The sequence below is a fragment of the Heterocephalus glaber genome, unplaced genomic scaffold (genome assembly GCF_053883595.1).
Source record: "Heterocephalus glaber isolate CG9 unplaced genomic scaffold, H.glaber_assembly_v1.0 deba00001481, whole genome shotgun sequence".
Lineage (NCBI taxonomy): Eukaryota > Metazoa > Chordata > Mammalia > Rodentia > Bathyergidae > Heterocephalus > Heterocephalus glaber.
The window spans coordinates 6,287,182-6,312,690 of NW_028258317.1; the positions used below are offsets into that span (position 1 = coordinate 6,287,182).

Below are 25,509 nucleotides of genomic sequence, written 5' to 3' on the forward strand. Positions count from 1 at the left end.
TTAACTTTAGGTATTGAAATTTTATTTATAGACATTCTTGGGGGGGTTCTTTTAAAACAGCTCTAAATTACTTTATATACTTTCCTGTTACTTATTCTTTTTCTCCAATAATAAGTGAGCTTTCTCCAGGATTTTTTAAAATGCTCTCTTTTTCAGACATTAAAACACACACACACACACACACACACACACACACACAGACACACACACCCCTGGTGGGTATAGTTGTCTTACAGCCTCCGTCTCACAATTCCAACATCAAAAAACTGTTAAAATCTGGTTAGTTGTTTATTTGTTCTGTTGTTTCTAAAGATTTCTCTTCATGGTATCTTGCGTATGTGCTTGATTGCTTTTGACTGTGTGATATTCATTTATTTGAAAAATTGCATGTTTTGTGATCTAGATGAAGACATTTTCATCTAGAGATGATATACATTTAAGTATGCCTGGTATTCAAAAGCATTGATAATTCAGGACCATTCTAAATAAATTTAAAAGTTGTAAATTTTTGAATCAATCAAATTTAGTGATGTGAGTGTGGGCTGCAAATTTGAGCAAGGGTTAATTCATTAAAATTTTTCAATCTCCTTTCCTCCCTTTAAGCTCAGCCACAAGGCAATGTTCTTGTAGCTTCTGGAGTTGGAAAGAGACATAAGCCTTTGACACACCATTTTTATTGGCATAAATTGGTATCTCCTTAGGGAATGTCTTGGGAAGGGCATGGGCTTTGATTTCCCTTCTTGCCAGGGGTATTTATCTGTACTCTGGGAGAAAAGGAACCTTCAGTCCTCTCTTTTGCTTTCATGGGAAAAGATGAATAGTAAACCCTTCTGAGTCAAACTTCTTCATATGTAAGATGAAGCTAACATCGCCTTATTCAGAATGTCATAAACAAGATATAAAAATAGCCTTTGTAAATTATAAATCACAATATGAACTTCCTCTGGGACCCTGAGCCTTTAAGGTTTGAGGAACTTCCTCAGGTTGCTTATTTGTGGATATATGTATTTTTCTCTGGGTATAAGGGATACACATATATCTCATAAGATTTTCAAAGAACTCATTCACAGCCAATATATTTTTTAAAGTAATTCAAAATGGAAATTATTATTAAACCATGAGAATTATCATAAACAAGTACAGGAAGAGGGCAAAAGATCAGTCTAGTATGTATGTATGTACATATGTAATTATTTTAAGAGACATAAGGGGATTTATTGGGCATAAATTTAAAGTACGCACTCAAAGAAATAAGAGTATGGGCCTTCAAGAGAGAAAGGCACCTAGGCTAGTGTTTACTCATTTAGATGTTTCTGAAATTTTAAAATCTCTGCCAATGATTAAATTAATGACTATTTGTTCGGCAAAAGCATTTTTTCTCTGGTTTTTCTAAATTGTAGTTTCATGTGTATGAAGTTCAAGGGTGAGAGTGAAAAAAAACCACATAATCCAAATTAAATGAATTGGTTCTGGTTCAAGTTTAGCATCTGGTAGGAAAAGCATTTTGTTCCTTTTATAATTTATTCTTTGCAGATTTCCGTTTATGGGTATACAGACTCTTACAGTGTTAGAGCTGTATGGATCTGAACAGATCAGCTCCCTCAATCTCTTTTTAAGCACACCGAGGAAAGGACACAGGTAAATTTATTAGCATTATAAATGTAACAAATATGTCAGAGACTTTCTGCTAATTAAAATGTTGCTTTTGTCCTGAAAATTATAGCCATTGAGACTCCACTCCCCCTTTTTCTTTTATAACATCACCAGCATTACCTTTCAAGACCTAATCAAATGTTCTGTTTTTTGTGAAGCATTCCTGGCTACGATGAGAAGATCCATCTGAACCTACACAAAGGCTCCTGATTGTGCTAGTTGACTTCTGTCATTGTGACAAAATACCTGAGATTAATCAACTTGTAAGGAGAAAAGATTTATTTTGGCTCATGATTTCAGTCCATGGTTGCTTGCACTTGTTGCTGTGGGCTTGTGGCAAGGCAGAAGATCATGCCAGGGAGCACATGGCAGAGCACTGTTGCTTACCTACAGCAGCCAGGAAATAAGAGAGGAAGGGGCTGAGGTCTCATTATGTCCTTCAAAGGCATATCCCCAAGGATCTGCTGACTCCAACAAGAGTCCATGTCCTAAAATTTCCACCACAACCTAACAAAAAGCTCTATCACCTGGGGACCAAGCCCTCCACACAAGAGGACATTAAAGATCCAAACTGTAACTCTGTTAATTGGAATTCCTAATGTAACTGTTCAACCCTTTCTACAAAATAAACCTTGCCACAAACCTGGATCAGAGCAAAAACAGAAGTCACTGATGAGAAACTATGTAATATGTGGGCTTAATTCCAAAGGCGGTAGTGATCATTCATTCTTTCATTTAATAATATTTAATGACTACCCACCATATGCTAAGTGCTGGGATTACAATGATGAGGAAAAGATGTGATCCTTATCCATTTTACTATCTTTGCACCAGCAGTTTAGTCAACATTAACTCTCTTTTGCACAACTCCACACATCTAACTGGCATTTGTGCTTACACTCTAATCTTTCAAAACTTTCTCTGTTCAACAGCCAGAAGGATTTTTGATTATGCTTAAAACTCCTCCTTAAGCCTCTCAAGATTTCTACTTCTGGAACAATGATTTGAGGAGCTTTTTGGAATGAACCATTCCTCAAAGAAACAGTAATAACTAGTGGGCTACTTTAAGACACCCCAGCCACTTAATCTCCTGGGATATTGTCCCAAGGACATATAACAAATTCAAAACAAAAACATTTATTAAAGAAAATCTACTAAATTTTGGTAGGAACAGTAAGTCTTTGGCACAATCTACTCTCTCCCTCTTCCTCTCTGATTTCATCTTGATGACAAAAGCTGCAACTAGTTAAACATCAATATGAAAGTAGAGTTCCTCTGCCCTCTGCTCTTAGTCAAGCACCAGAGTACCATTTTAGGAGGGGTAGGCCATGAGTATCTGTCTCTCCCAGCTCTGAATCCCAGAGATTAAATGTTGATGAGTATATCTAAAAGAACAAAAGCTCTCTTCACCCAGATCCCACTTATATGCCGAGGCTCTATCCTAGGCATAGCTGGCCAAGAATATATGTCCTTCCTCCAGCTCACTTCTAGGGTGAAGGTTTCAGAAGAAGCAAGACCAGGCCAGAAGCTACTACCCCATCTTACACCCTGTGCGTAATGTAAGGGTGTTCATCTAAAAGAAGAAGGCAACTGTCCCTGGACACAACTCAGAGCAGGTTAGTGCTCAGGGATTTTGCCCTAGAAAAGAGTCAGTGAGAACAGAGAGTTCTGAAGCTTCCCACAAAGAAACTGACTTATTTGAAGCTGAGTGTGAGGAAATTCAAGTTTAAACATTCTTCTCCAAATAATGGAAATTTTGGTGCTAAGCAGTTAAAAGAAGACTGGTAGTTCCATGTGGCCAGAAGTTAAACCATTGACCAGCTAGTCTACCAGAGAGAACCAGTGAAACAAACAGCTAAGAAGAACCATTTGGGAGTAAGAAAAAACCTTAAAGAATGAGCTCAGCAACTATGCTTAGGAATGGAATTTAATTGAAGTAGATTGTGGAGCAATTTATGTACCAGGGCATTGTAAAAAACAGTAAAGCAATCACCTGCCAATTAGTGAAATCTTAACAAAGGCAGGGAGCTTAACAGACAAAGAAGAGAAGAGGGGAGAGAGAGAGAGAGAGAGAAGTTCCACTAAAACTATTGTCATCGGTGGTGACTGCATATGTCCAAGGCTCTGTGTGTCATCTCAGGAACAGCATCAGAAGTTTCAGATTTTGAGGGAAATAAGCTTCACTAAAATAATTTAGGCAAGTGACTAGACCAATGAACAAACGAAAAACAACAAAAAAACAAGCCCTGGGATGGGGTGTGAGAAATCAATACACTGAATTTTATTATTTTATTTATTTATTTATTTATTTATTTTTTGGTACCAGGGATTGAACTCGGGACCTTTCACTTGTGAGGCAGGTGGTGGAACCACTGAGCTAAATCCCCAGCCCCTGAATTTTATATTATCTAAAATGTCTGAACAGAAGCATACAGGAAACTATGATCTATACACACAAAAAGCAATTAATAGAAACTGTCTTGAGAGGCTGGCCCAAATGTCAAATTTGATGAACAAATTTTTCAAGACAGGCATTACAAATATATTCAAAGACCTAAAGAAAATCATGCTTAATGAGGTAAGGAAAGGTCTGATGATAATGTGTCATCAAATAGTTTCAAAACAGTCTCTATCAAAACAGTCTCTATCAGTATAGAGATAGAAATTATAAAAAGAGAAACAATTGGAAAATTGGAGCTCTCGATTTGGAAAATCAAGTAGCTAAAAACACAATTTCACTAGAGAGATTTAATAGAGGGGTAGACTTGAAGTGTAAGAAGAAAAAATTAGCAAACTTCAAGATGGATTGATTGAGATTATATGACTTAAAAATAGAGAAGAAGAACAGAGTTCAGAGAAACCTGCAATTTAAGAAGTTCAACAAACTCCAGCTAGAACAAAGGCAAAGAGATCACATCCAGATGCTTCATAGTAAAAAGGCTGAAAGAGGAATTTTCAAAGAGAAAAATTTGAAACCAGTGAGAGAAAAATGACTCCTCACATACAAGGGGCCTAAATAAGGTTAAAAGCTGATTTTTCATTTAAAAAAAGGCCGCAAAGCAGTGAGATGAAATATTTGAAAAGAATAAAAGCTAAAAGAATAAAAATTGTTAATCAAGAATATTATATCCAAAAATCTTCTCAGTATCTTTCAATTACTTGAGGTAAAGTCAAATTAGTTAACAACGGCATACATAGCCTATCTCCCTCTCTACCTTCTTGGACCACACTTCCCTTGTAAACTTGATCACACTGGCATTCTTTCAGCCTGTTCCTTCTGGTTGCAGAACCCTTTAAACATATTACTACACCTATGGAACACTCTTTGTCTCACTTCTTCACCTCATTAAACCTTACCTTTAGATTTCCGCTCAAACTTTGCTTTCCCTGGGAAGCCTTCCCTGATCTCCCTACCTAGGATAGATGCTATATACTAATATCCATTTCTCTTTCATCTTCTTTTTGGAACTATACAAGTTTGAATATTTGATTAAAGCTACTATATTGTGGGTGTATGTTCTTGTGTATTTTGCTTTAGGTTAAGAAGACTGAAAGTCATCAAAAGGGTTTATCAGAAGTATGGCATAATCAGATTAGTATGTTTAAAATATCACTCTAGCTGAACTTCTAGAACACACCCCATGATACATGCAAGGAGACCAGTAAGAAGCTGTTTCAGTATTCCAGAGGAGAGATCATGAGTGTGTTCAGACAGATTAGGAGATGAAATGGAAAGTAGCCCAATTTGAGAGGTAAAATCAGACAGGAAAGGACAGTTTGAGCTGTTTCTGACTTGCACAATCAATCCAGTGGTTTCACTTATTAAGAACAGGGACTAGAGGTAAACCAGGCTATTGAGAGTGGGGTTGGCTGTAGATCATTAGTTTTGTTTGAACTGTTGAATTTGAGCTGCCAGTTAGACCTCCAGTAGAGATTTTAGTTTAGCAATTGGATACAGGATTCTAGGACTCATGGCTGTTAAAGAAATAGGGGGAATAGATATAACTCCCAAACCTGATAGATATCCAAAGTGTAAGTTTGTATTCTCTAAAATCAAAGAATGAATTCTAGGAACAATGGAGGTTAAGAGCAGGAAAAATTTATTGAGAGAAAGATAGCTTCTAAAGAGAGACAGAAAGGGGACCGGAAAGTGGGTTGCCTGCTCACCCTGTTTCTCAAAGGTATTTTATGGGATAAAGCCATGAGGTGAGGTGGGTTTAAGATGGGACAAAACTATAGACAACTAGTAAGATTACAACCACAGTTGCTTAGGTAATATTGATCCAGTGAGAAATCACAAGGTGGACAAAATTATGATCAACCAACAAGATTATAACAAGTATAGTCGCTTAGGTAATATTGATTAAATGAGGATCCAATAGGGAAGCGAGTCATATAGCAAACTACAAGGATTTTCAGTCAGGGATCTTTCCTGGAAGGGGTGGGTAAGGTCTTGGTCCCCTACGAGGTGATTGATACCTATTTAGAATATCAATTACTGCTATTCATCCTTAGGGGAAGCATACAGGTGTGGTAATTTCTCTTCTTTTTCAATGCTGGACCTTCTGCGAACTCGGGTCCTTGTGCTTGCGAGGCAGGTGGCGATTCGAATGTGTCTTGATTGTCCTCCATGTTGGCTCCTCCTGGGCTGGCCCTGTCTAACTGCCTACAAGATACCTAATTAACTTACCTATCTATAATATTAAGACTGTAGATACAGAGAGTCAACCTGGGGAAGGTGTGGTTATCTCCTCCACTCTCAGGTAAACCACTACTGCTATCAGCCTCCCTTTCAAAGACCTGAAATGTTCTTCCCTAAACCTCACCAGGTGGTGAATTCCTGCTCATTTTCAAGTCCCTTCCATCTCTGAACCTCACCCTGCAGTAGTGGTGTGTCCAAGCTTCTGGGGATTCTTTTGTACTGAGCTGGTCCGAAGAAGAAAAATATCTTCTAAGAGTTAATGAAAAGCTCCTTTTGTGACTCTAACTTTAATTTGATCCTCTCAATTTAAATCCCAGAGGAGGCGTGTGTGCTGAATTCTGAGGGTGAAGTCGTATTTTTCTGCTTTCTGGATAGTTCCCAAAGGCCAGGCAGAAGAACTTAGTCATGCTAATGTATCTAACCTTTTACAGAATCAGAGAATTTTTCCAGCTAAAGAAATTTTAGAAATTTTCCAAATGAAGCCTTTGTCTCAAAATCACAGTGATGATTACTGGCAAAGTCAGAACTTGAACTCAGATCTGACTGACAGAATATCCATTGCTTTTTCTACCCCAGCACCCCTATGTAGTATGTGGCATTCTTTTTTTTTGTTCCAGGGTTTGAACTCGGGTCCTTGCGCTTGGGCAGCAGGTGGCAAAACCACTGAGCTAAATCCCCGGCCCATATGTGGCATTCTTGATGGACTCTTTCTACACCAAGCATCGCTTCTGATGTAGTGTTATAATAGTTGTTAAATGAGTAAACAACATTTACCCTATTGCCCTATTCCTTTCCATCTGGAATAGTGGGGGTAAAGAAAGCAAAGCAGCAGAATATGTTTGAGGTTCCAAGCAGTATTATCAGCATGAATGAATAATCTTTGGGACATACTACTCAAAAGTCATTCACTCAAGTGGAAATTGAATCTATGAAAATTATTGTCGAGTTTTAGCATGATCCCTAAAGGATACAAATATCTCAAAACAAGCTGATGCAAAATACTCACTCTGATCTGCTTTATAAGCAATATCATGTTTGAAGGGGAAGGCCAAATACAATTCTGAAATGAGACAACTTTGCATGGCTACTAGAAGCATGGAAGGGCTAGAAATGGAAAGGTTCTAGGAAGTCTTAGAGTGTGTTTGTTAAATGAGTTGAATTTAATTTAATTGGATTCATTTGTACTGTGATTGCTCAAAAGGTCAAGCGCTGGTCTTTCAAAGGGGGAAGCAGGACAGTAGGGGACATTTGTTATTTTTCCTGCAGTGTGTTAATTCACCTCTCCCTAGAAGTACCATATTCAGCTTTACCTGTTGGAGACTGCTCTTCCTCATTCTCAGTCCCTGTGGCTTGATTAGGCTGAACCAGTGCAAGGACTTGAAGTGTACTTTGGGCTTCAGGCAGGACTAGTAGTTCCACACAGTGAAGGATGTTTATAAGGCATGGATGCCAGAGACTCTTGTTCCTTACCTTGAAGGGAAACTTCAGAGTTTCTGGGTGGGGACTTGGCCTGCAGTTGCTCTGTTGGTACCAATTGGACCCAATGACTGAAGCCAGAATAGAAGTTAGAGGCAAAAGACTGGAGAAAAACTAATCCAGATGACTGATTGAAGCCTGAATTCACTTGTTCAGAACAAGCACTAGCTCTGGATTTTAAAATTTAATATATGAACCCATAATATCTCTGTGGTATAGGCTAGGTTTTCTGCCAATTATAGTCAAGGGAGTCCTAATTTGTTTTAGAACATTTTTCCTCCAACTTGTCCTTCAGCATTTTCCCCTGAACAGTTCTTTAGTAAAACCACCCAGGTGACAGGAAGACAAAGTGGTCCACTGTGATCCTCTCTGATTTCTCTCTGCTGTCACTACACTACCACCAGTTTTATCTCTTTTGAGGCAACTTGGACTAAGAGAGAAATGCTTTATCCACAATCATATACATAGCTAGTAGGTAGAGAAGGGAAAATCATGGCCTGTGATTTTGGATTCAGATACCTTTTCATTCATTTACCAGACTTTTGGTCATATTTGGAACCACAGTTGGCCCCCCTTTCTGGCTGTCACTATATATGTATTTTAGAGATGCACTGTACAATATGGCAGCTGTTATTTTTGTGTGGCTACTCAATTTAAAATTGAATAAAATAAAAAATGTGTTTCCTCAGCCATTAGCCCTATTCCAAGCACATGCTAGGGTCAGAAAAATCTGATTATCTTTCCTATCTCTAAATGGCAAATAAGGCCAATGGACAGATGACTATGAGCTAGTCACCTGTCTATTTCATACTTTATAAACCCTTAAATGGGACTGATAGCCTAGTTACTCATCTCTGAGATGGGTATATCTGAAACATGCTACTTCATAAGGAGGGATGATTATCTTGTTGTACCATGGACTCCCTCGAACATATTATATAAATAAATATAAATTAAAGTATGCATCTATATGTCGGCCTTAGTCTAATCTATTATGTGAGTATATATTTCTTGGGATTTAAAAGAACACAATGTTTCATTCTAAGGCTAGTGATTCACTAAGAAAACGCTTCTCAATGATGTTTCCACAAATCATCATTCTCCAAACAGGAACTATTTTCCGCAGTCTCTGGGTCCATTTCCCTTCTAGATTAAAGGCCGCTGGGAAAAAGATCTAAACATTTCAATTCTAACAGAAAGTAAAGCTCTCTAGTTGAAAATTTGTGGCAGATATTCAAACTGGGAAATGATAACTATGGTGTGAAATAAACCTTCTTTATGGGACAGAATATACAAATGAAAGATTATATGTCACCTAGATACCACAAGTGAGTTCTTCCAGAAAAAAGAGGCTTGCTTTGCTTTATTGTACGTCAAATGACAACAAATAAATACATAAATAAACATAAAATGATAAACAGATAACACTCAGGACCCAAGGTGACAATTTCTTTTTGGTTTGACACAAATAGTTTGTATTTGCAAATGTACCCTATTCATTTGGATGAAATAATTTCAGGAAAAAAGTACACAGTTTTCACAAAATTGGAAAGGGAAGGGATTCATTTTCAGCTCTAGTGCTCCCTGGTTTGATGGGTAATTTTGTATCAGGAGGTAGCCATGGCGACCATAAAAGTTACTCATGCGACTAACGGTGCAACTAATGATGCCCACAATTACTTAATTGCAGGCGTGCTTCACAGCTTTTGCCATTTTCGGAGGGTGCTTACAGCTAATTGTGGCTGTAAGTGAGTAACTACAAGTGCAATCAGATTCGTTCCTAATTTTTACATTTGTGCTGACAGCAAGAGAGTAAACCACTCCTTCCAAAATGAGGAATGATAAAAGGTAGGACTGAGATTACTTTTTGCAAGTCCAGCTATGATGGAACAGTCTCTCATGTGAAAACAAACACAAGTCACTTCATGTTTAAGCAGGGTAAAGTTCTGAATTATCAGTTACTTGCCAGACTCCAGCCCTACCTGTGCATTCTCTTTCCTTCTGAGGTTCTCCCACTTGGATCCTGCATCCATACTGACAATCAAACCTAGGGGTACTCTACCACTACCCTTTTAAAATTATTTTTTCATTTTGAGACAGGGTATCGATAAGTTCCCTAGACTGGCCTCAAACCCATGATCATTCTGCTTCAGCCTCCTGAGTAGCCAAGATTACAGGTGTGAGCCATTCTCATCTGCTGAACTACTATTAAAAGGAAATTTTAACTTTCTCCTCATAGCTCCTGCAACTCCTGCCCCATCATGAAATGAGTGTAATTTGTGTGCGCTACATTGCCTGTATTTTCATTCACTTCAATACATGCTGTGATATACTGTATATGTGTTCAAGTAAACTGTAATATATACCATAAGACAGGTAGTTAGCTTTAGAAAATCTCTCATCAGAAATGAATGCTCCAAAGATGGGTATGTACTACTTCAAATACCTTTATCAAAATCCAAAGTGAGGGTTTTTAATTAGCTTAATGTTAGAAATATTTTTTAATAGGTAAGATGAGACACGGTTCAAGGTTTGTGATTGGTTAGAAAGAATAAAACTGCACTGCTGTTGCATGAGTGAGACATGTGGGTCCAACAAGTTCACTAGTCGTGCTTTTGGTATTTGAGGTCTTGTATCCCTTGGTCCAGCGAAGTTCATCCTGCAAAAGTCTGCCTGGCCCTGTCACTGTCTTCAGTATCCTCTTGTTCACTTTATAATGCTTGTGCTACTTCTAGTGCCTGAGGCAGAGATGGATTTTCCCAAGTCTCAAGGACCAGCTGTAGGACTGTCCTTGTATTTACTGACAAATAAACTTTTGTAGCTTTGGTAGAATTTGGTGTAAGGCCTCATCTGGTGTCAAAGTTGTAAGGTAAGGAATATATGCCACCTACCACCCACCTACAACCACCAGATGCTATTGATATTCACCCAAGTAACTTGGCAATTGCTGAGCGGCCAAATGAGCTTCAGTCAGTTCAGAACATCTTAATTTCCCGTAGATGTACATTTCCAAAAAGAATACAATGAAATAAACAACGATCTTTGTCATTTGGGCTGCCATAATAAAATACTTTAGGCAATTTATACATACATATATATATATGTAGTGGGGATCAAACTTGGTACCTTGCACCTGTAAGGCAGGCAGCAGGACCACTGAGTTAAATCCCCAGCCCTAGGTCATTTATAAACAACAGGAATTTATTGCTTACAGTCCTGGAGGCTGGAAAGTCCAAGATAAAGGCACCAGCAAGATTTACTGTCTGTTAAGAGCTTCCTGCTTTGTAAATGGCGCCTTTTTGGTATGGACTCACATGGAGGAAGAGACAAGCAAACTCTCTTTAATTTTTTTTCATTAAATTAATTGGTAAATTTTAGGTATACAATACAGTTACATTCATCATTGGGATCTTGCACCTTTACATGATGTATGTTGGTTCTTATTTTTTTCCCCACTCCCCTGCCCTCCCTTCACCTCCTCCTCCCTTCCTATTTACAAAAACTGTCTCCAATTTTTTTCTTTTCTCATATTTTCCTTTTCCTTCTTTTCTTTCCCCTACCCCTCCCACTTCCCCTACTCCTTTAGACCTTTTCTTCCTATTTCACAATATCAATTATACATTTTGTTCCTTGTTTACACTTTTAGTTTTTCATGCCAGAGAAACTATTTGGTATTTACATGTGTGTGTCCCATTTATTTCACTTAAGAGTATGGGCTCAATGAGCATCCACTTAGCTATAAATGTCTCTAGTTTCTCATTCTTTATGGCTGAGTAGTACTCCATTTTATAAAAAAACCCCACATCTTCTTTATCCAGTCTCCAGCTGATGGGCATTTGGGGTGTTCCCAAGTTTTAGCTATTAAGAACTGTGCTGCTATAAACATTGGTGAGCATATAGCACTGTCATATGTTTCTTTTTAATTCTTTTGGGAAGATACCCCACAGAGGAATAGCTGGGTCAAATGGGACTTCTAATCCTAGTTGTTTGAGGTATCTCCATACTGATTTCCACAGTGGTTGCACCAATTTGCACTCCCACCAACAATGAAGAAGGGTTCCTTTTTCCCCAGAGCCCTGCCAGCATTTGTTATTGGTTGATTTCTTGAGAGCAGCCTTTCTTTCTGGGGTGAGGTGGAATCTCAGAGTTGTTTTCATCTGCATCTCTTAAATGACCAGTGATGTTGAGCATTTTTTTCCTATGTTTATTTGCTGCTTTTACTTCTTTGTCTGAGAAATGTCTGTTCATTTTAGATGCCCATTTTTGAATTGTGTCTTTATATTTGAGGGGTCTGATTTTTTTGAGTTCTTTATATATTTAGATAGTAGACCTTTGTCTGAGGAACAGCTGGTAAAGAAATTTTTTTGCACTGTAAGTTGTCTCTTGGCTCTGTTGGTGGCTTCTCTTGCAGTGCAGAAGCTTTTTCAATAAGATGAGATCCCAGTTGTTGATTCTTTGTGCTAGTTCCCTTGCTACTGAAGATTTGTTCATAAGGGTTTTTCCTATGCCAATGTCTTCAAGAGTTCTACCTAACTTATCTTCCAGTAAGTTTAGTGTTTCTGTTTTAATAGTTAGATCTTCAATCCACCTCAATTTTAGTTTTGTGCACGATGAAAGTTAGGGGTCTAGTTTTAATCTAAAAAATATGGAATACTTCACAAATTTGCATGTCATCCTTGTGTAGGCCATGCTAATCTTCTCTGTATCATTCCAATTTTAGCATATGTGCTGCTGAAGTGAGCACAAACTCCCTTTTTATTTTCTTTTATTTTATTGCTACTGGGGATCAAACTCAGGACCTTGCGCTTGCCAGGCAGGCACTGTGTGGCTGAGCTAAATCCCTGGCCCAGGCTCCCTTTTATAAGGGTTCTACTCCTATTCATGAAGGCAAAGCTTCACTTCTTAATAATATGACATTGAAGTGCTGGGGATTTAGCTCAGTGGTTTCGCCGCCTGCTGCACAAGCACAAGGACCCAAGTTCGATCTCCAGTACCAAATTAAAAAAAAAAATGACATTGAGGATTGAGTTTCAACCAATGAAATTGGGCAGGACATAAATAGTCAGATGATAGCACTAATTAAAAAGTAAATATATAGTTACCAAAGGCACTTAATGCAGAGAAATGGCCACATTTTCTGGGAATAGCAGGCCAGGCCACCTCTCCGCAAAGAGTGGTCTCCTTTCTTCCAACTCTTTCAAGGCCTCTGGCCCACCTGGGCTCTTCCTTGCTCCAAGTGTTGGGTATCATCTTTTCTCTGTCTCATAAGAGATGCTGACTGTTTAGATGTCCCCTCAAAGCCTCATGAAGTCATGGTGGAGCCTTTTCAGAAGTGGCTGGATCTAGGGTGTGTGACGCTGGAATTGATTCATGGTGCAATGCTAAGATAGAAGGCACTAGGATTAAGGGTGTGAGTGCTACCTGCCCTAAGTAGCCTGGATAAGATATAAGGGATAGAAAGATCTGTGGTGGTCCCTTCCTTGCTTTGCTACCTTCTGCCCACAATGAGCTGTTTCTCCTCTGTAATGCCCCTCTGCCATGCCACCCTGCCTTGGAGCCAGCCGATTATAGACTGAAACCTCTACAAACTGTGAGCTAAATAAACCTTTCCTCCTTCAACTTTGGCTGTTGAGTATTTTGTCTCAACAATGAGAGAAAAGTAACTAAGAAACTGATTAATCACCAAAGCTACTCTGTGTTCCACAAACATTCTACGAATATTCATCATGTGTGTTGGACACAGTTCTGGGCACTGTGGTGACTCATTGGGATGAATAGTGGGAAGATGGGCTCCTCACGAAAAGAATGATTTCCTGTGTGTAAGCTTTGTGCTCTGCTAATTGTCAACACCTCTTGTTTGGAGCATGAGATACAGGCTTTATCCACAGCCAAATGACAGTACTGTGAGAACTTACAAGTAATAAAGTAGAAAAAATGTTGGTCACCAGAGCCCTCTGAGGGAGAGTTTTCTATTTGATTACAAGAAAATACTTTGAAATGACATCTAGGGTGAAAGGTGAAGTCTCAAGGGCCTTTTTCATTAAGACAAGATGTGTGCTAAACCTCTCTGCATGCGGCAGAAGAGGAATTATGTTGCTCCTAAGAGAGAAGGACAAGTGGAAGGCAGCGAGATGGAGGACAGAGGGACAACATGTGACAGCAGAAAAAGGACTGTTGCTTGATGTAACCCTTTGTGGCTGTGCACACATCTTCCACAAAACATACTAAATTAATAGTGTGTAGAATGTGTGATTAGCTTGTGGATACTGGTGAAGTGGTTGAGTTTTTTATTTGGGCTGGGGCTAAACACCACATCTAGCGTTTTCAGTTCATATACTCACAATATTCCCCTCCTTTTTTTTTTTTTTTTTTTGCTTAAGCTAGTATGGCTCTGTTTTTCTATCTCTCTGCCTCTCTCTTTGTCTCTTCCCATCCCCCACACTTGTCTACTCTACACTGGGACAGAGAAGGAACTCTGGGTAGAGGCAAGAAAAAGGAGCATCATTCTAACACTGTGTCGCGACAGGTAGGATGCAAGGACAAACAGCCTTGAAGAAATGGAACATAGTGCCCAGGGCTTGGGAAGCCATGCGTCAGAGGATGATTAAACAATAGAAATCAATAACCTATAAAGGGGCCAGGGATTTAGCTCAGTGGTTTCGCTGCCTGCCCCACAAGTGCAAGGACCCGAGTTGGATCCCTGGTACCAAAAAAATATATATATATATAAAAGAAAAAAAAAGGGGTATATTATTATTAAGAAATGAGTTGAGAGATAGATTAGCAAATGAAAACATATTCTTTTAAGATCATGATACACAGTATATTTACCGTTGTTATTCTCTATATTTGTTATGAAAAATTATTTTTTCATAGAACTTTTTGTATTTTCTCTTTTAATATCTATTTGTATTGCATTAAAACAAAAAAATAATAAAAATAACCTATAAAGGCTGGAGGACAAGGACACAGAGATAGTTCAAATTCCAGGCAAAGAGTTGCCCCTCAGGGTGTTTGCCTGTGCTGTGGGATTTGAGTAAGGCAAAGGGTAAAATGGTTAAACACTTCAACTCCATGATGTTCCTGATGCCGTTCTGGGGATTCCAAAGGGATCGAGATGCTGCTCCTCACCCAAGGGGAGAGCCTATTGCAATACAGTAATAAAATTGTGACAGCAGGAAGCTTAGAAGAAGCTGACAGGTTAGGAAAGGCTTCTGTAAGGACATGTTCCTTGCTATGAGCTTTAGATGATGAAGAGGAATTAGGAAGACATGTGGAGAAGGCCTGTGGTAAGGGACAGAGATATGAGAGTACAGGAGAACTGAGGCAGGAGAAGAGGCTATCAAAGACCAAAATGGCTTTGGTTCTCATTTGACAAGTCTGAAGTTCATGTGAAAGTACCAGGGAACCATGGAAGAATTTAAAGCTAGTGAAAAGTATAATGGAGTTTCCCTTTATAAACCTTTCTCTTGTTTATGTGGCCCTCTTTTGAACTCTTTAAGTATTCACTTGTTGGGCTGGGGATTTAGCTCAGTGGTGCTGTGCCTGCCTGGCCAGCACAAGGTCCTGAGTTCAATCCCTGGTACCAAAAAAAAAAAAAGTATTCACTTTTCTATATCACAGTGGTTTACTTTTCTGTTCCTATTATGTCATGAGCATCTTAAGGAAAGAGCTGCATCTTTCATTTTTGCATGATTAGTGTGCGATATACTGTCTGAGAAGCTTAGTAGCTATTCAATGGATTTTTCAAATATTTTAAGGAATGAACAATTGGAAGGTGATAACAAGACAGAGAGATGAGTAAGCAGGTTCATACAGAAATTAAGATGAAAAAAGTGAAGGCCTGAAGGAGAATATAATAGCAATAGGAATGGAGAGAAAGGAATGAATCTAGAAATATCCTTAGAGGATTGTACTGGAGTTGGTGATTCATTAGTTGGTTGGAAGAATGGTTGGGGTGACAAGTATCAAGTAGGAGCTGGTTGTTTCTGACTTCAGTGACAGTTTGGATCTAGAAATTGTAAGTACAATTGAACAAATAGGTTCATTTTGAGAAGGGAGAAGGAGATTATTGATGCGATCAGTTCTTGGAAGAGATACCTAGCAATACTTCTAAATAGATCATTATCATTATAGGACTTTATTTCTACCATGTACACTATGGGTTGGAAGTCATATAACTACAGATGATCTTTAAAGATGTGAGTGTGGGGGTGATCTCATAGGGAGAGGAAGAACACAAGAGAATGGAGGCACAGACAGAATCATGAGAAATGCTAACATTTGTGAGTAGAGATGGATAAAGTTGCCCTTGAAAAAGGTGTTGGAGATAAAGAAATTGGGAGAGAAAAGTGGCTATAGATGTCAGTATAGTGGAAATATTTAGTCTTCACTGTATATCCATGTGTTCTTCCACCTTTCCCAGGCCTCTTGTAGTTAAGTGGGATATGTGACTAGTTCTGGCCAATGGGCTGTAAGTGGAAATGGCACGAGTAATTTCTGGGATGAAACATTTAAGAAGTGGTGTGTGAGCCTCTGGCTCTGTCTTCCTCTGTCTTGTCAACCATAGAGGCCTGTTTTTAACTTCATAGACCCACAACATGGAAATAATCTGGATGATGGAGTCACCATGATCACAGGAGACCCTAAAACATGCAGTTTTGTATGAGTGGGAATAAATTTTGTTGTATTAAGCCACAGAAATTTGGGGGTACATTATTAATTTTCAGCCTGTCCTGAATATTATACCAATAGAGAAGGATTTTTTTAAAAGGGCAGATTAAATATTACAAAGAAATAAAGTAAAAATGATTAAGAAGTGATGAGTAGATTTAGAAATTAAGAGATGAAAAGATAGTAGGAGTGAATATTTATTGTGGGAATTCAATAACTGAATGGAAGGAAGGAGAGTAGGAAACATGAGTGCAGAAGGAGCCTTCAGAAAGCTTGGTTGAGAAGTGAAGGAGAGCAAGAAGTGGAGTGAGGGAATATGGGAACTTGTGACACAATTTTTGTTGTTAAGAAGGGTGTTTATAGGTTTGAGGGGAAAGAGAGTACTGAGAGAGTTTATGAAGATATAAGAAAAGAATGAGGTAATGTATTAGAGGTGCAGAGAGCAGAGAGACCAACTGGGCAAGCTTTGTGTGAGCAACAAGGCTGTTTATTTCACTTAGGTAGGAGAGGTGTGGGTACAAAAAGGGAGTCAGCACTTGGTGAAGTGAGCACAAAGGCTTTAAAGGGGAGGTGGTTGCCAGGAGTTGGTCTGGGGAGGAGTTACTGCCTTGAGGAATTTGGGGGTGGGGGGCGAGAGAATGTGATCATGCTTCTTAGTGTAAGACGGAGGGCCTTACCAAACGCTCTGAGAAGCTGACTAGTGAAGCACACCCAGGAATCCCAGTGGTGCCTTCAGAATGTAAGACCAAGAGCCTTACCAAACGCTCCAAGGAGCTGACTACAGCGAAGAACACCCGGGAAGGAACACACTGGACAAGTTGGAAAACAGACCTTTATTAGTCTGGCCAGACGGCACTCCCAAAGCAAAATAGCTTAGAGAGGCAACTGGCTCAGAGTCCAAGGCTGTTTTAATAGGGGGTTGAGGGGGAAGTTAACATATAGAGTTAAAGAAAAGGGGACAAAGGTTATTGGTTGACTGTCATGTATTGATGGTCAGCAGACATTTGCAGCTTGTTCTAAAAATTGTGGTGCCCGGAACTGATGTTCCGGGCAAACAAGGAGTTGAGTAGTTTACTCTGGGACTTTAGGTCTGTTACAGATTTTTATCTAGCGTCCCAAAACTAACAAGCATCTTTATCCATTAACTCACATTTAATCACATGGGGCTGGAGAAAAGGAACAAAGGTTATGCAGTCCCACATTAGAAAGGGCGATGCAGATGTAATCAAGTTCCCTGGAACTAAGGAGTTGGGACAGGGTGTCTTGTCTTTGTTCTTCTTTGAGGTTTCCTGTTTTGTTTGCCAGGAACAGTCTTACCCATTGGGCATGAGAGAAAAAACAGAGAGGGAAAGGTCCCTGAGGACTTTATGACCACATCATGACTACGGACTGAGGTACTTTGTCCATCTGCCACCCAGTCATGGATTTCTTTCTTCTCATGCTGATCATAGAGTGATAGAGCCCACCTCAGCTGTAACACATGGACTTCTAACTAATAGCAACAGTGCATTGAGTGGGTCACATTGCTGTACTCCTATGACCAAAAATGTTGAGAGCATCTGTGGTTTTGCCCAGGCCACTGTCCTTTTTTGTGTTAGGCAACTTGGAGAAGAGAATAAGAAGTATAGGTTGTAGAAGGAAGGTGCCATAGACTGATTTGTGAGGAAACTTTGGCTTTTTGAAGGTCTGAAGGTGTTATAAACTCAGTATCTGTATGTTAAAGTTCTAAACTCCAGTACCTCAAAAGAAAACGATATTTAGAGATAGTGTCTCTAGAGAGACAATTAAATTAAAATGAAGTCATGAAGGTGAGTCCTAGTCCATTATGACTGGAGTCCTTATAACAAGATATGGACACAGAGAAGGAAGATCATGTGAAGACAAAGGAAGGAAGTGGCCAGCTACAAATCAAGACAGGCCTAAGGAGATCCTTCCCTCAGCTCTCAGAAGGGACCAACCCTGCTGACCCCATGTTCTTGGACTTCAAGCCTCCAGAACTGTGGGATAATAAATTTCTGTTTCTCAGAAGCTGTTGTAATTTATTAAGACAGCCCTAGGAAACTAATACAGTGAGTTTGAATTCAAGCTTGGTCACATCTAAACTCTGCCACTTTGGTTGGTTTATATAATGTCTAAGTCTCACTTTCCTTTCTCCATAAAATAGGGATAGTAATCAAAGTTACATTGTGATAATTAAATGATACATATAAAGTATTTAATGCCTGGCCTAAGTCAGATCGTATATATGCTGGCTGTCATTATTAGTGTTATTTTGTTGGTAATATTTTTAAGCTTTTTCATGTAGTTTTTGTGTAATGCAACTTAAATAGATTCAGATTCTTTTATGAATATCATTCCTCCTCAATCATAATGACAAATGTAGCCATGCCTGCAGGAATAACTCAGCACTCTCATGCATCTCAGGTAGAAACTTGTTTCAATGAAAACCTGTAAGCAGATCTCCTTGGGGCAGAGGTTCACATGGCAAGGGGAGGGGAGGGTCTGCATCCCTAAGAACAAGTGTCAATCTGAGAAGAAGCCTCTTGCTACCTCTATTCCCAGCCTTACCCTGATCCCTTTTTAGAGCAGAGAAACCAAAGTTTCCCCACAAGCAGAACATATCCTTAGGTCCAAAATATGTCTCTGGTGAAACAGACTTCACACCTCTTGGCCATGTCCTGAAGGTACCACACTTCTCAGTTGGGTTTGTTGTTCCTTTGTTTTGTATTTTTACCTTTTCATTGTGGAGAATTTCAAATATACACAACCCATGTAAATGTCTGTTCATCCATTCCCATGTCCCATGTTCTTTCTGAATATTTCAGACATGTAATTTCACTATTAATACTGAAGTATGATACAGATATAATTTTTGAAATATCTTTATTTTTAAATAACATTATTACAAGGCTGGGGATTTAGCTCAGTGGTTCTGCCACCTGCTCCGAAAGTCAAGGACTTGAGTTTGATCCCTGGTACCAAAAATAAATAAATTAATTAATTAATAAACTTATTACATGACTCGAATAATTAACAATAACATAGTATTGTTCATATTATCATAATATTCAGTGTTCAAATTTCATTTCTCATAAACTTATAATTTTTTAAAATTTGTTAGAAGATTGGAATCATCCTCATTATTTATCAATCACCCACACATGGTAGTTTAAAATGTTTTAGATCTCTTTTAATGTCTAAGTTTCTCTTTATTTGGTTAAAAAAAATCTAGTTGCTTTTGTGTAGTCTCAAACAGTTTGTATTTTATCCCTGGGGTGGCATTTAACATGTTACTCTCTCTCTGCATTTCCTGTACACTGGTAATTAAAACTAGAGTCTTCATCAGATTCAGGCTCAATTTTCACCTAGACTACTTCATAAGTGTATTGTGTTCTTTCATCTGGAACATTTAATTTCTGGTTGTCTTTCTCTTGTTTTTCATTCATCCCTTCTCAGACTTCCATATCTCATCTTTATGATTCCTGGAAGGGGAGCTGAGATGCTGCGGGGCTGGGGAAGGAATTGTCAGTCTCTCTGCCCCTTCCTGGGATATCACCTTGTTTTATTCTCTGGCTTTCTATTAGTGTCACCAACATGGCTTTCCATTTCTATGGGGACATCATGACAATGCTAAAACCCTTCCTAGGTCTGGATAGGGAAGAGACATGCTGAGAAAATTATGGTGGGTAACATTTAAATGCTTTTGCTCTTGACACTAGGGAGTGTCAAATTTGAGCCCTGCCTGGCTGGGTAGTGATCCAAATGGCAAATAGCTATCAGGCAGGCGAGGGATTATTAGGCAAAGAAGTAGCTGATGCATGAAGAATTGAAAAGGAATTTCCAAATACAATTTAATGTTCAAAGTTCACATTTAAACTGTGGGGCCTGAAATCAAGCCATTGTTGAACTCTGTTTTAGTTACATTTCTCTCATTGACTAGATAAAATACTCATCACCCAAAGTTAAAACCTGAAAGGTTTAATTACCTCACACTTTGTAGAGGTTTCGGTTCATAATCAGCTGGTTCCAAGGCAGTGTGGCATGGCAGACAGGCATCACAGAGGAAAAACAGTTCATGGTGGGCAGAAGGTAGCAAAGCAACAATGAACAGACTCCATAAGAAAGTTCAAGATCTCCCAGACTACAAGGAACTTGCTTATGTAAAGGGTTTGCTCAATCATGTATGGCCCACCCAAATCTGGAGTCCTAGACCAAATTCCAGGCTACTTTATTGATTGAATGTATAGGAAAAAAAATCAGTAATCACAGATTACCTTTCTGTAAAATAACCCTTTTCCTCTTTCTTTCTTCTCCCTCTCTCTCTCTCTTTCTTAGATTCAGGTACTTATACAGAATATATATATTTCTGTTTGATCTTAGTTCTCTATCAACTAATTTTATCTTGTTGGTCACAAGCATAGCAGTTCTGCTGAGACTGTATTGCATGTCTTTGTGGTCTGTATTTGAATTCACATATAACTCAAATGGGGCTGTCCTTGGTGTGTTGGCAAGTTCTTATCTTATGTGCATATGGTTCCCTGCTTTTCTGCTTGAGAGTTTTCTTCTATTCCACTAGAAATTACTGTGCTGGGCATTGTGGAGATGTTGGGGACATCAGACACCTAGTGGCAACCCTTCATCATTACCTTCAGGTAAGTATCAGTGGATAAATTCTTCAGTTTTCTCACCTATAGTGGGGAAATTCTAGGGTGTATTTAGTCCTACAGAAGGTTCCCAGGAAGACTTGTTATACTTAATCATGAGAGATTATAGAGAATTGCCACCACTCTCAGCTAAATTTGAGTCCTTTTTTGTTGTCAGCCAGCATTTGAGAGTGGTTTATGCCTGGAAAACTCTCCACGAAAGCAGGTTGTGCGCTTCTTTTAAGTGGCTCTTCTAATTGGGGAGGGCTCAGGGAGAGGGGGAGCACAAGCAGCTTAGTTAATTAGAAATACTGTAGGCAGTCAGGCAGAGCTGGTTTCTCAAAGCAGTCAATACAGAGGACAACTGTGGCTGGAGGCACATTCCCTGAAGACCAGGCTTCAAGAAAGAGGAACAACTACACCCACATACTTTCTTTAGGGATGAATAGCAGTGATTGATATTCTAAACAGGCATAAATCACCTTGGATGGGGACCGAAACATCGCTAGACCATTCTTTCCTGGAAAATCCTTGTTCATTTTATGTACACTTGTTATGTGACTTGCTTCCCCATTTGATCCCCATTTAATCAATGTTAGCTAAGAGACTATACTTGTAATCTTATTGGCTGACCATAGTTTCGTCCCACCTCATACCCCCTTGTGACCTCTCATTGGATCAACATTATCTAAGTGACTATACTTTTAATCTTATTAGTTGACTACAGTTTTGTCACACCTTGAACCCAGCTCTCCTAGAGCCTGAGCTCAATAAAACACCCTGGAGAAGCAGGGTTGGTGGGCAACCCACTTTCCGTCTCTCTTAGACAGAAGCTATCTTTCTCAATAAATTTTTCCTACTCTTAACCTCTGTTGTTCCTAGAATTCATTCTTTGATTTTAGAGAACACGAACTTAGTGTTTCAGACATATAGCAGCAGGTTGGGAGTTATAATATTTCCCTTATATTATTTGGAGGTCCATATGCCCTATATTATTATTAAAAGTTCCCCCAAGTCGGACCCCTGACCAAGCAGACCTGCTACCCTCATCCTCAGGAGCAGAGATAACAAGAAGCCAGCAGCTGCTCTGCTGCTCTCACCACAGCCCTGTTTATCAGCCAGCCCCAGGCCCATCACCCAGAAGATTCTAAAATTTTCCACCCTCTTGACCAGTGCCCCATCCCCTACTTAAAATGCCCCATATCAACTGCACACACCCTCTTCTCAGTGCCAATGCCCTTCTTGCCCTTGGCCCATCTGCACCTGGATCCAATAAACTCATTGCATGTGGCTTAGACTTTGCCTGCCTCAGTGGTCTCAATTGTGCCTTGGTCTGACCTTATAATTATTAGTGAGTTATGATATTTCTATTTGTTTGGTTAAGAAAACTTAGACAAAAAAAAAAAAGAAAACTGAAACTTAAAAGACATAGAGAATTGCCCACAATCACATAAATAATAAGAACAGAGACGCTGATCCATAGCTGTCATCAACATGGTCTTGCCCCTTATTCTCCATTTTGCATGGAAGAGCTTCTCTAATAGCAATTAGGTTTCAGTCTTTCTTGATTTCTTTTCTGATTTGTTCCATTTGCTTATCTACATTTCAAATGGGAGCATTTCCTGCCAGTTGAACTTCAAGTTATAACTAAAAAGGCCCATCTTGGTGTGGTCTCCTAGCAACAATTTATGAAACACTTCAAAGCAATTATTCTTCTCAAGCACGTTTCCAAATGTTGAAGCATGTTCATTCACTTTGATCATTAAAATCCCCAAGAACATTCATTGTAGAGCACACAGTTCTGGTAATTACAAGCTCGTCAACAGGTTGCTTAGTTGAGCTGAGAGCAAGGACAGACCACACTTTCCCCAGGAGCCAAGCACTTTGTTTCCAGCCTAGCAGGGCAGAGCGAATACTCTCCTCTTCAAAGAACTCTCATTTGACTTGAGTAGAAGGGTGGAGGGAGAATACTATTTAAATTCAAAATAGCCTGCTGTAAAATGAGGAGCCCGTGGCAACACACACAATCCCGGGAAGGACTTGACTATTTAAGGCCTGGTCTGCCGAGCAGGCAGCTCTCTGCTTTTCCTCCTTTGGACCCTCCCTTAGACCTCCTAGATCTGGAGAATCAAAATCAGTACAGGATCTGTCTACTCCTCCCCTGGTCTCTCTCTCTCTCTTTTTAAAAATTTTTTTTTTTTTTCCAGTACTGAGGATCAAACTCGGGCCTTTGCGAGGCAGGCAGTGGAACCACTGAGCTAAATCCCCAGCCCAAAGATTTAAGTTGTGTCATGTACATGTACCGACTTCCTCCTATGAATATAATCTTTTTTTTTTGGTACTGGGGATCAAACTCGGGAACTTGCGCTTGCGAGGCAGGCAGCAGAACCACTGAGCTAAATCCCCAGCCCTTCCCCTGGTCTCTTAAAAGTGTAGTTCCCTCCAAAATTAGCCTCTGGCTCTTGAATCTGTGTTTCTGTATTTTTTTCTTCTTTCAAATGTTTGAGGACACATTGAAAGGGGATCTGGGTCCCTGGTGATCACACTGAAGGTTTAGCAGATAGGAATGCCAATTGGCAAGTTAGAGAGTTTTTCATCTGGGCCATGGTTGTAGAGCCATCAGGCCTGATTCTAACTCTACTGGTGAAGAAATCACAATCAGGCTGGTGCATTTGGACAAGCATTAAGTATCCAGGAGAAATTTTAGATTCAAGGAAGAGGAATGATTTACTGCTAGTTTGAATGTCTTTTTTCATTAATGTATTTTTTGTCTTTAATTGGCAAATACTAATTGAACATATTCATGAGGTACACTGTAACATTTCAGTACATGTATATATTTTGTAATGATCAGATCAGATTATCTCAGGTATATTATTTCTTTGTGTTGGGGACATTCAAAATCCATTTTACTAGCTATTTTAAAATAGTCAATTAATTGTCAGTAATAATTATTCTACTGTGTTATAGAACATTAGAAGTTGTCCCTGTGGTCCAACTCTACCTCTTTACCAATTAATCATCCTTTCTCTGTCCCTCTTCCCCTACACTCTTCCCAGGCTCTGGTGACCACTATTATGTTCTCTACTTTGAGATCAACATTTTAGTTTTCACAAACAATTGAGAAAATGCAGTATTTATTTTTGTATGTTTGACTTTTTTCACTTAATGTAATGTCCTCCGATTCCAAAGACATTGGGGAAAATGACAGAATTTCATTTTTTTGTGGCTGGATAATATTCCATATATATTAATAAGATATATAATCATATTTTAATCCAGTCATCTGTTTTTAAAACGTTTTAGATTTACAGAAGAGTTCTTATATATGTTTCACCTTGGTCCTCTAAGTGCTAGCATCTTGCATAAATTAAGAGTCAGTTATTTTAAGAGTCATTTATTTTATTTGGCCTTAGAGGAAGAAATTGTATGAATCCCAGGCTAGTGAAGCTGTATGCATGCAGAAGAATGCACATACATCCTGATAAGACATACATATATAATGCACATGCAAATATACACACAGATATAGTACAGCTACACAAGACATACAAATGGCAAAGATACAAATATATACAACATTTATATAGATACACAAAGTATACATACAGATATATACACACATGAAACTTCTAAAGACATACAAATAGATAGGCAAAATGCACATACATGTATACATACAACACACATGTACAGAAACATACGACACACACAACATACAATAGGTAGACATGTATACAACGTACATGGTGTGTCTTATAATTATGTGATCATACTATCTATACTGGGTAATTCTGCTTTAAAGTCTTTCTTGAAATTACTGCCAAAATACTGGCCAGGACTGCAGTCATATGAAGACTTGTCTGGGTCTAGACAGTTTATTTCTAAGATGGCTTATACATCATATACATGATAAGTTGGGGCTGTATGTTGGCAGGAGGCTTCAATTCCTCACCACATGGGTCCTTTTGCAGGGTTCCCTGAGTGTTTTGTTGTTGTTGTTGTTGTTGTTTTGGCATGGTACAAGTTTCCCCCAGAGCAAATGATCCAAAGCAAGGTAGAAACCTGAGTGTTGTTATGATTTAGTCTTGGAACACGTGCTGTCATTCTGCAGTCTCCTATTAGTTACACATGTCAGCCCTAGTCAGTGTGGGAAGTAACCATACAAAGATGAGTCAGGAAGCCATGTTGGAATTTAACTAACATATGACTTTTAACTTTTATGATTTCATTTAGATTTAATAACGTGTGTTTTTGAGTGTATCTTAAAACCAGTTTGGTAGAGTTGTTAGAGTTACGTGTCCCTGATAAGATGAAATTGGTGTGGAGACTTGAAGGAACTGTGAGTGATGGCCAGAGTGG

General features: G+C 39.0%; 1 protein-coding gene and 1 non-coding gene across 3 annotated transcripts in view; both read right to left on the bottom strand.

The window, feature by feature from the left end:
* Slc44a1 (solute carrier family 44 member 1) overlaps window positions 1–25,509 on the bottom strand; it is a 487,317-nt gene that overhangs the window by 204,286 nt on the left and 257,522 nt on the right. The gene's annotated exons all lie outside the window — the stretch shown is intronic.
* LOC147825802 (U6 spliceosomal RNA) lies at window positions 12,471–12,575 on the bottom strand. Its single transcript, XR_015440174.1, has one exon. It is a non-coding gene; the product is annotated as a U6 spliceosomal RNA (small nuclear RNA).